An 11,946-nucleotide genomic window follows, 5' to 3' on the forward strand; every position below is an offset into this window, starting at 1 on the left:
CAAAAAAAAAAAAAAAAAAAGATGAGAAATGACTCCACAAAATTGTTCTCTGACCTCCTCATATGCTCCTGTGTTCCCAATAAGTGTTATTTAACTAAATAACATTTAATTAACATGAACAAACAACAAAAACCCAGACGGTGACTACATAAACATATGGAAACTATAAGGGTATTTTTTTTTTAATCCCTGGTGTCTTTTAAGTGACATGGCATGTAAAACCTGCCGTATTCAAGCCCCTACACCATGGGATGCTGCTGTTTATGACTGTCCTCCAAGTCAAACAACTGCCATCATGGGCGTTCAGCCGTGCCTGCTGGCAAAAGATTATCCCAGCTGGGCTTGATGATTGCTTATATCCTTTCATGGGGGGGGTCACAGGGTTCCCACCTGAGGATCCAGCCACCTGCTGAATGCTGCTCTACCCAGGGAAGACTGGGGGAGAGAGCTTCATCTATTTGTCTTGGAGAAGCCATCATCACTGCTGGAGTTTCCAGTGTGGCCTTTTGGGGGAGAAGTACCTACCAGTCCCCGTCACGTAGATGGAAGGAAACTCGCTGGGTTTCCAGAGTGAACATTAGTAGAATCATGCTTTTTTTGTCGCTGAGACCTTGGAAGGAACATTAGACATTGTTTATCCCACCCCAGGGGAAGGAATTTTAGCCACAGATGTGTTCTAAAAAAGATGGGATGTTTTGTACTTGTTGAAAGATGACTAAAACTCCAAAGAAGGAACATGTGAGGACGTGGACATGGAGTTACAGACTCCCAAGACTAGACGGACGGGTGATGGAGAGAGGGAGAGAGACAAGAGAGAGAATGAGGGAAGGGGGAGGAGACAGACAGACCCAGAGAGGCAGGAAGGAGACATAAAGAAATAGGGAAGGGCTGGAGAGATGGCTCAGTGGTTAAGAGCATTGTGTGCTCTTCCAAAGGACCCGAGTTCGATTCCCAGCAACCACATGGTGGCTCACAACCATCTGTCATGAGGTCTGGTGTCCTCTTCTGGCCTACAGACATATATGCAAACAGAATAGTGTGTCCATAATAATAAATAAATAAATAAATATTTAAAAAAAAAAGAAATAGGGAAAAGAAACAGAAAACAAGGACACTGGATTGCTCGCTCTCCCACCCCTGGGAGTGCTCACAGCAACCAGGGCTCTGGAGGGCTCTGGAGAGGATCAGCCTGAGGGCAAGTGGGCAGATGGCTGAGCCTCCTGCTTTAGTCAACTCTCACGTGCTCTTTGAGGCTGACCGTAGGATGGTAGATAATTCAGAGTGGTGGCTTAGTATCTACTTTTTGGTAGAAAGTCAATTTTCTTAATGCTGACAAATCTTTTAGTAATTCCCAAACTACTAAATAAATAACATCGGTCACAGGGCACCAAGATCTGGTTCAAAGTAAAGCTGTATCTTTTCCAGCATGGGGCAGGAATCCCAAACTGTTTATTTATAGGAAAGAACAAGCTCCTACTAGAACCTGCTCTCTGCAGACTTTCTATCCAGTGCAATGATGTGTAACCTCAAGGCAAGAGTTTTGGCAAATCTTGTTTTGAGTCTTGTTCTAGCAAATTTTATCTCTTATCTCTTATGAAAATTAATCCCCTAAGTTATAATGAGCATACTTCATTTTTTTTTAAAACTTTATTTTGTGGCTGGCAAGATGGTTGCATGGTTGAAGATGCTTGCCTCTGAGCCTAATGAGTTTGATTCCCCTGAGCCACTTAGTGGAATGAACCAACTCCTGCTTGCTGTCCCCGACCTCCACACAAGTGCTGTGACACACACCCCATAAGTAAATAAATAGTAAACAAAAATTGTGTATGTGTGTGTGTGTGTGTGTGTGTGTGTGTGTGTGTGTGCGCGCACGAACATTCCATGGGTGTGTGTCGAGGTCAGGGGACAACCACATGAATCTGCTCCTCTTTCCATCCTGAGTCCTAGATACCAAACTCAGATATCAGGATTCTACAGCCCTTTCTTCTGCAGAACCACCTCACTGGCCCCGGGAACATACTCTCTTGCCACAATTAGCTATCCGTGCTTTCATGAACTTGATCCTGGCATCACCTGTGTTAAACATGATGTCCCTGGCCTGGCTGTAAACACAGCACACGTGTGGCACACGCCTTTAATCACGGTACTCAGGAGACAGAGGTAGGTGGATCTCTGTGAGTTCAAGTTCAGCCTGGTCTACAGAGTGAGTTAGTTCCAGGACAGACTGCAAAGCTACACTGAGAAACCCTGTCTTGAAAAACAAGCAAATGAGCAAAAAACAAAACAAAAACAAAACCACGATTACACTGGCTTATCAATGAGCTGGTCTCTGCTATCGTAAATTCTGTGAGAAACCAGTTCTGTCCCTGCCCGGGCAGAGTCAGGCTCTACACGTCTTGCGTGCTCACATCTGCTGTCCAGATGTCAGGCCTTTGGCTTAGCCTTGCCAGGCCTGGGTTGCTCTGGATTTAGTGTTTGGAGGCTGCCTGACTGTGTCGAGCTGAGTCTCTGCCTGAAGCTTACGATCACCAGGAAACAGAGTTTGGACTGATCATGTGCATCCTGCACCTCAGGCTTTCCAGGCCTTTAGGAGGCAGGCAGTGAAGATGACAAGACCGAGCCTCCGGTTTCTTGTGTGTGTGCACTGGGAGGCAAAAGGTGAACTTTGGTGTCTTTCCTCAGGCAGCTAACTGTGTCTCACAAACTGGCCTGTAGCTCCTTAAGTAGAAGTAGGCGGAGGTAGGCAAGCCCCAGGACCCTTCCCCGCACTGGGTTGTCCTACTCATACCTGTTTCTCAGGTCCAAAGTCTCACATGGTCAGGGCCTTGCTGACTAGGCTATCTCCATGACCCACGACTCTGCATCCTTGAGTCGAAAAACATCTTAAGTTCATACCACGACCAATATTCTTATTATTTTATTTCATTTTTTTAAAACAGGGTCTATGTAGCCCTGAAACTCTCTACATAGACCAGGCTGGCCTCGAACTCACAGAGATCCGCCTGCCTCTGCCTCCCGAGGCTATGATTAAAGGTATTTGCTACCACAAAGCAGGTGGGTCTCCTGCTTTTAGATAATATAAGAGCAGAGAGTGCTGTGCCTCCTTGGAAGAGGCTGAAATGAGGCCAGCAGTGTGCTCTCTCTTCTGTGGGGCTCAGTGGAAACCTGCCATTAAGTGGCTAGGTCAACTCTTGGGGATGAGACCCTGTGTCCTCAGGAGACTGGCAGAGGTTCTGCAAGTCCCCAGAATCACAAAGACCTGGTGTACCATCCCCACAGCTCTGAAATGCTCTCCCTCCAGGGGTTTCCAAACAGCACTGTCATCCCCTGCAGGGCAGGGTCAGCTTCGTGATCCCAGGCAGGCAAGAGAAGGGTCACAGGTATATTAGTGGCTCACAGGTTCTGACTGACTGTCTTTGGAGATTTTTGTTGTTGTTGTTTATTTGTTGAGACAGGGTTTCTCTGTGTATCTCTTTCTGTCCTGGAACTCACTCTGTAGACCAGGCTGGCTTTGAACTCAGACATCAGCCGCCTCTGTCTCCCTAATTGCTGGGACTAAAGGCTTGCGCCACCACCGTCGGCTTGTCCTTGGAGATGGGAGTGAAGACTGAGAACAGGGCTCATGTTTTCACTACCTGGCATCCATTTTGTCAGGTCCAAAGGAAACTCCATTTCTCCAGACTCTGAAAGGGTGTTCGGGAAGATCTCACTGTAAATATGACGTTTCACAGGTGGCTTTCCTGGGGAAAGAACATTCCAGTAGACAACAAGGAACAGCAAGTGAAAGGCCCCAAGGCAGCATTGTGCCTCTGTTGCTACCAACATAGAGAGGGTCGGAAGAGCAGAACCAGGAAGAGCTAGAGAGCAGGGGAGGCCAGGCGACATGGAGCCTCCCCCGCTGGGTAAAATTTTGGCCGTCGAGGGATTCTGAGAGGGGCAGACTGAGCTGAGGTCGATACCGGGTGGAAGAAGCTGTCTGTTGGAGGTTGAAGCAGGACTGCGCGTGGATAGATTGCAGCCTGGTGCGAAGAAAGGGCTTAGCGTCCAGGAGTCCTCTGCCAGAGGTTTTGGTTTACACTAACTGCACAAGTGCCGTTCGGTGTGTGGGGAGGCGATCCTAAGGTTATTTGAGCTTAGCCAGAGGGAAGTGACTCAGGGAGGGCCTTATGAAGGGATCTTTATGTATGAGGGCTTTATTTGGGATCTGGGTGGCTCCTTTCAAGTAGAGAACTTGCAGATCACGTGGGAGTGCCTGGAAGCGGACAGAGTGCGTTCTGGTGGCTGCAGGGGATAGGCGCAGACCTCGCAGGCTTCGGAGCCCGATTATCAGAGTAACAGTTCCAAGGAACCAAGGTCTGCGTGAGCACAACTGAGGAGAAGTAAGTAAGGAGGCTCCTGACGAGGGTGTGGGCAGGCTTCACTCAGCAATGGCAAGCAGGCTGCACCCAGGTTCTCAAAACTGCAACCCTCAGGAAAGGAGTGATCCGCAGCAGCTAAGTGGGAAGGGAGCAGGAAACCTTTGCCTCTTTCCTCCTCCCTGTCCACCTCCACACTAGCTTCCTGCAGAGGGTGAGAGAGTCCAAGTCGCAAGGCGCTGACAGCTTTCCAAAGTGTGGAGTTGGGAAAGGTTAAAGAAACGGGCTGCACGTGTCCTTTAATCCCAGCACTCAGAGGCAGAAGCAGGTAGACTTCGCATTTGAGGCCAGCCTGATCTACAGAGTAAGTTCCAGGACAGCCAGGGCTACACAGAGAAACCGTCTCGAAAAACCAAACCAAACAAACAAACAAAAAACCCAAGCAAAGCAAAACAAAACAAAAACAACTAATGAATTTGATTTTGAAGTTGTAGGAAATAAGAAGGCTTAAACAGACAAGAAACATGTTTGGCTATACTCCAGGAAATGGACACTGCGGGGCTGGGGTTCAGAATCAGGGAGACCTCTGAAGACTGAGGAACCAAAGAAGGAAATGGAAAGAACAAGTTTGGGGGACAGGGGTTCATGAAATCCAGCTGGAAATGTAGAAACAAGAGGATTGGGGCTCAGGGGCCAGTCAGTGGACCTGAAAAGGCCAGCATCAAGTTCTGTAAGAAACCCTGTCTGGAATAAAAGGAGGGTAAAGAATAGCACTCTGCGGGCTGGAGAGATGGCTCAGTGGTTAAGATCATTGCCTGCTCTTCCAAAGGTCCTTAGTTCAATTCCCAGCAACCACATGGTGGCTCACAACCATCTGTGATGGGGTCTGGTGCCCTCTTCTGGCCTGGAGACATACAGACAGAATATTGTATATATAACAAATAAAAAAATAAATATTAAAAAAAAAAGAATAGCACTCTGGAGCCAGAGGCAGGTAAATCTCTGTGAGTTCAAGGCCAGCCTGATCTACAGAACGAGTTCCAGGACAGGTAGGACTTTTACAGAGAGAAACATTGTCTTGAAAAAACAAAAACAAGAAATAGGGGAATATACCCAAAGTCAACACTTGGGCTTTTCATATCCACACACAGAGACAATACATTTCCACAAACACATGCATACGGACACATTCATCACATGTACACTCAAAAATAAGAGTTTCTCCTAATTTGAGTGTATGGACTTTTTCTGCCACATGCAAGCATTATTTTTTTTAAGTTTATTTTATGCAATTGTATTGAGGACTGATTAAGTCTTGGAGGCAGCCAAGAGGTGATGGATGAATACACCTTCAATCTCAGTGTTCACGAGTCAGGGACACGTGGATCTCTGTGAGTTTGAGGCCACACGTTGGTAAGTTGGAGATGGACTCAGGGCCTACACATGCTCGACAAGCACTCTAACAAATGTGTTCCATCCCAAGGAATTATATACATGAGCATGGTGTTGAAAGTAGGCTATTACAATTTCAAAATATTTTTTGTGTGTGACTGTTTACCATGGTATGTGTGTGGTGGAAGTCAAAGGACAATTTTCAGGAGTCAGTTCTTGCCTTTCACCATGTGGGTCCTGGGGATTGAACTCAAGTTCTCAGTGTTGGTAGCAAGGACTTTTAATGCTCGCTTTCTCGTTGGTTTCTTTGCTTTGAAACAAGATCTTGCTATATAGCCTTGGCTGGCTGGCCTCAGACTCTCAATCCTGCGTTAGTCTCCTGAATGAGCTGGGCATTGCTTAATGCCCATATAGGTATTCACTCTGTACACATAGCCTAGCTAGCTACATCATGAGCACTATATTTTACCTGTGTGAGGATGGATCAGAAGTATCCAGGATAGAAAAGTTATTACATAATTGACAGTTGCTAGTCTCATTTGGAGATCATTAAACAGGGATAATGAGATGACTCAGCTGGTAAAGACTTGTGCTGCCTGTAATGGTCTACTTTGTCCCTTTAAGAGACAAGCCACGCCCACTCCCACTCCCACCCCCACCTGCTGAGGCAAGCTGATTTCAGCTTCTAGCCTGAGTCCCTTCCTTTTTCCATCTCTCCCAAAGAGGCAACTTCTGCCTCGCTCCATTCTCCCCACTTCTTGCCCCGCTTGTTTCTCTCTGCTCTTCCCCCTTTCTCCCCTTCCCCCTTCTCCCTTTCCCTTCTATAACCCACTAAATAAATATACAACCTCACTCTCCATGGCGTGCCTATCCTGAGTCTCTGTCTCTCGCCTGCCGCCCTGTGGCTCTCTACCCCCGACCAGTCGGCTTTAGGAGATCTGCAGCGTGGTCTTGTAGCATGCTCATCCATCCGTCTCTCCTGGTGGGACTCGCTGCCTCTCATGGCCCACTGCAGCCGCTTGGGGAACTTCACTGACCCTGCCTGGGACTGGCTGCTCTCGGGACCTGCTGCCCACTGCCTGCCACCCGCTTGGGGACCTGCAGCGTGGTCTCATGGCCTGCTGCCTGCTGCAGCCACTCGGGAACCTTCAGCATTTTTACTTAATCTGTAACACTGCCAAGACTGATGGCTTGGGTTTGATCCGTGGGACCCACACGGTGGAAGGAGGCGACTGACTCTGAAAATTACACGCAAGTTTCCATCAATGAATATAAACAATATTGAACAACTAGTCAAAAACGGGCTCCTCAGTAGAGAGGTTGCAGCTTAGCGGTACAGCAGGTCTTTGGCACGTTTGCAGCCCGGGGTTTGATCTCTGGCACCATCCAAAAGCACCACGCCCATAGAGAGCTTATTCAGCTCTGACGTGCAAGCACAGACCCATTCTGGATCCCGCTCCCCATTCCTAAGGTCTTATCCCACCACGCTGTGTTTGTTTTAATGCTGTGAAGAAGGTTTTCAAAGACTTGGGGATAGGCATGTGCCAATACCTACATGTGGGACGAAATGGGGACAGAAGCCAGTGACTAGGGAGAGGCCGGAGCTGGAGAGGGAGAGTAAACGTGGAAACAATTTGCTGAGGGAGGCAGGAACAAGGAGCATGGAGGAACAGCTGGCTGGTTAGACTTGACGGGAAACATGATACCTCCAGTGGGTGGATGAGGGGCTTCAGGGAGAGCGGCAAGGTCTGTGAACAACTCAGGGCCTCACGACAGATCCGGAAGGGTGCAGTGGTGCTCTTGGTTACTCTAAGAAGACAGACCTTTGTGAGTTTAAGGTCAGTCTGAGCTACTTTGAGAGTTCCAGACCCATCCAGGGCTACAGAAATGTCAGATACTGCGGCTACAGAAATGTCAGATACTGCCATTGTTTCAAATTCTTCTGCAAGTCTGTTAAAACGTTAACTCCCATTCCCTGGGAATTTACTTGTACAATAGAAATCTGGAGGCTGCATCAACGGACCACAGGCTTGGAGAAGACCTTCTAGGCAGTAGTTGTGGAATGAATAACAATAGAGGTGTTTGGATGCCAGGTTTCACCTCCAGGCGCTGATTTGGTTCTGTGTGTGGAGCTTCCCACTTCCTGACCCTCAGAACTCCACTGACTTTATGGGCTCATTGTCAACCCTTGCCATAGGAACCTAAATTCAGTTAATATAGCCAAGTGTACTGGCACATGCCTTTGATCTCAGCACTCCTAGTGAAAGGCCCGGATAAATTCAGACCCCTCTAGCAGAAAGAATAGAGCCAAGGAAATCTAGCAGGGAGAGAAGAACCAAAAACCTAGGTTAGCCGGTTCAGTGACTCTGTTCCAGGAATGAGCTGACCATAAAGTTTGATTATAACACCCTTGTGATTATCACTGGTATTTTCAGAATTTTCCAATTATGCCTCCCTACCCCCTTTGGGTTATTGGGTTGTGATTTCTTCCCTTAAATACCCCTTCTTCCAGATACTCGGGGTCGAACTTTCTTCTCATGCATGGGAGATGAGTTTCGGCCCCAGCGCACTGGTTCCTGTCCTGTCAATAAACCTCGTGTGATTGAAGCAAGGATGGTCTCTTGTGAGTTCCTGGAGGGTTCTGTTATCCCGAGACTTGAGTGAGAGTCTCCCAGCTCTGGGGGTCTTTCACTAGAGGCAGAGGCAGGAGGATTTCTGTGAGTTTAAGGACAAGTCTGGTCTACATATGGAGCTCTAGGCCAGTGAGAAATAAAAAGTGAGACCTTGTCTGAAAAATCAAAAATAAATCCAGTTAACATCAATTTCTGCTTGAGGTGGTGGTGCATGACTTTAATTCCCGAACTCAGGAGACAGAGGCAGGACCTCTGTGGGTTTGAGGACAGCCTGATCTGCAGAGTGAGTTTCCGAACAGCAAAAGATCCCGATAGAGAGATTCTGTTGCAAACCAACTAATTAATTTCCATTAGCCTATTATTAGACTAATTTGTGTGATCTTTCCTGCTTAGAGACTTCCCTATCTCAATTTTCAGTATTTCAAAATTTGACTTCTCCTTTATGGTTTTGAGACAGTTCTGTGAGGGAGTCCAGGCTAGCTAGAAACTCTTTTTTTTTTTTTTTTGTTGTTGTTGTTGTTTTCAAGACAGGGTTTTTCTGTGTAACTTTGGTGCCTGTCCTGGAGCTCACTCTGTAGACCGATATGGCTTCGAACTCAAAGAGATCCACCTGCCTCTGCCTCCCAAGTGCTGGGACTAAAGGCGCGCGCCACCACCGCCCAGCTAGAAACTCTGTTTTAAAAATTAAATCAGCCGGTGTGTGCGCATGTGGGTGTGCTTATGCCTGGTCCATTTGCAGAGGCCAGAGGACAACTTTCAGGAGTTGATTCTTTCACTGTTGGGTCTGGATCCAAGGCTTGAACTTGGGTTTTCAGGCTTGCATGGTAAACACTTTCACCTGCTGAGAGCGACTTTGAACTTGCGATCCTCCTGCCTCCACTTCCTGAGTTCTGGGAGTTCAGGAATGTGTTATCATACCTAGTTTATGCCAGTCCTGGGAATGGAATTCCAGGCCTTGTTTGTGCTATGCAGGTATGCTAGACTGAACCAAGTCTTCTCTTTTAGAAATTTTGATTGTCACATGTTAAGTGTGTGTGTGTGTGTGTGTGTGTGTGTGTGTGTGTGTGTGAGGGATTACAATGTGTAGCAGCAACCTTAACCTACTGTTTGTCTTTTTGGGGGTTGGAGGGGCAAAGAAGTTTAAGGCTGAATTCACACATGGTAGGCACACTGAACCTTCATTTCCTGAACATCTCTCAATGTGCGGTTTCTGTGGTCAGACAGATTTGCCTCCACTTTTGTTTTGGTGTGTGTGTGTATTTTAAGACAGGGGTTCTCTGTGCAGCCTTAGCAGTCCTGAAGCCAGACTGACCTTGAGCCCAGAGATGTGCCTGCTGCTTCTTGCTGGGGTTAAACGTGTGCGTGCTCTACATCAACCCAACAACCTCCACTGTTTTTTCTTTTCTTTTCTTTTCTTTTCTTTTCTTTTCTTTTCTTTTCTTTTCTCTGTATAGCTTTGGAGTCTGTCCTGAACTCACTCTGTAGACCAGGCTGGCCTCGAACTCACAGAGATCTGCCTCCTGAGTGCTGGGATTAAAGGTGTGTGCTACTACTGCCCAGCTCCTCCACTGTTTTTTAATTGAGACCAAGTCTCATTTACCCCATGCAATGTAGCCAAGGATGCCCTTGAATTTCTGGTTTTCTCTATCTACCTCCTCGCTGCTGGGATTATAGGCATGGACCACCGTATCTGGTTTTATGTATTCCCCTGGATCCTTTGGAGCTGGGATATCTAGTGTAGGACCCAGCCACAAGCCCAATAGAAGCCCGAGTCTCAGTACCTGGATCCAAGAAAGCCCACAAACTGAGACTACTCAGGCACCAGGAACAGACCCTCGAAAGGAAATTCCTAACATTCCAACCATTGCAGATAGGATCACCTGCCAGCACACACCCATCGCTTTTCACCAGGACACCCCTAGACAAATATCAATCAGGGGTCCTGAACCTTAGAAATCACTCATCCCAACCTTTGCTACTATAAAAACCCAACCCCAAATGCACTCGGGGCACACTGAGAGTCTGAGTTCAAACTTGAATAATAAAGGTTCTTTGCTTTTACATATAGGACTTGGTCTCTTAGTTGGTTTTTTGGGTACTCTGTGATTTGGGCATAACATCTGGCTTGTCATGTGGGTGCTGGAATCTCAATCCAGAACACCTCAGGATTGCACAGCAGGTTTTCGTAACTGCTTAACTCCTTTAGGCCCTGGGGAAATTAAAAATGTGTGTGTATGTGTGTATAGGGTGCAGGTCTGATTGAACTTAGGTTGTCAGGTGTTTATTTACTTATTTAATTGTGTACAGTGTTCTGTCTGCATGTATGCTTGCAGGCCAGAAGAGGGCGCCAGATCTCACTATAGATGGTTGTGAGCCACCAAGTGGGAATTGATGGGAATTGAACTCAGGACCTCTGGAAGAACAGCTAAAGCTCTTAACTGCTGAGCCACCTCTCCAGCCACCCCCCACCTTAGGGAAATTCTTAAACTCCCTTGCCTCAGCTTCCTCATTGTTATTACAGGAGAACTGACAACAGGCTTGCATTTATCACTCGGTCTTTCCAATTTTTCTGATCGCTTGTGCTGGCTGAGCGACTTCATGGAGCTTGCTCTTCAGACCTGCTTCCCTGTGTGGTAGAGGGAGATACTGTGTCAGGGTGGTGCTGGCTCACTTGTTTGCTTCCTGCCTGCCAGTCACTGGCATGACTGCCCTTGGGTTGTTCTCCAGCTCTCTGGCTCCCCGCTATGAAGTTGGTGCAGCTGGTGCCATTGTCTGGACTCAGTGTGTTTGCCTAGAAAAGGAACGGGCTTCAAGATGTATCTCAAAGTGGAGATGGGTGACGTTACACATGGCCTGCTGTTGGGACTTCTCCAGGGCTAGCCAGGCATTTGGGGTAATTCCAGCATGGCTTGTATTCACTTGTGTTGGAAGCACACAGTTTTTGTCTTGTTCAGAGGTTTCTCTCTGGCACTACAGGCTGATAGTGCACTCCTTCCTTGCAGGTGTATTATGAATCATCAGGGGCTCTGATCCGAGTTGAATGGGGATGACATTCTGCCCTGTTAGGAAGTCCATGCATGTCTGTGCACGTGTGAGGTATGGTTCAGGGGTGAAGCTGCTTGCTGCTGAGCCTGATGGTCTGACTTGATCCCCAGGACCCATGAGTGAGGGGAGAGCCAACTCTGACGGCTGTTCCTTCCTCCCTTTATTCTTCACGGGGTGCTGAGAGCAAATCACAGGGTAAATGCACTACCACTGAGTTACATCACCGCTTTCAGGTCCTCTGATCTCAGCAGGGTAACCATGCTGCCTGCCCAAGATTAGAATTATTATCCCGACAATGACCAGCATTTGGGGGAAAAACCACTCCTGTATCTATTTGGGAACTACATTTTATTTTATGATACTGTCACAAAATGAAATACATAACTCTGTGGTCAATCTTAACATTTAAAGGAACTGCAAGCCGGGCGGTGGTGGCGCACGCCTTTAATCCCAGCACTCGGGAGGCAGAGGCAGGCGGATCTCTGTGAGTTAGAGGCCAGCCTGTCTACAAGAGCTAGTTC

The sequence above is a fragment of the Microtus ochrogaster genome, chromosome 2 (genome assembly GCF_000317375.1).
Source record: "Microtus ochrogaster isolate Prairie Vole_2 chromosome 2, MicOch1.0, whole genome shotgun sequence".
NCBI lineage: Eukaryota > Metazoa > Chordata > Mammalia > Rodentia > Cricetidae > Microtus > Microtus ochrogaster.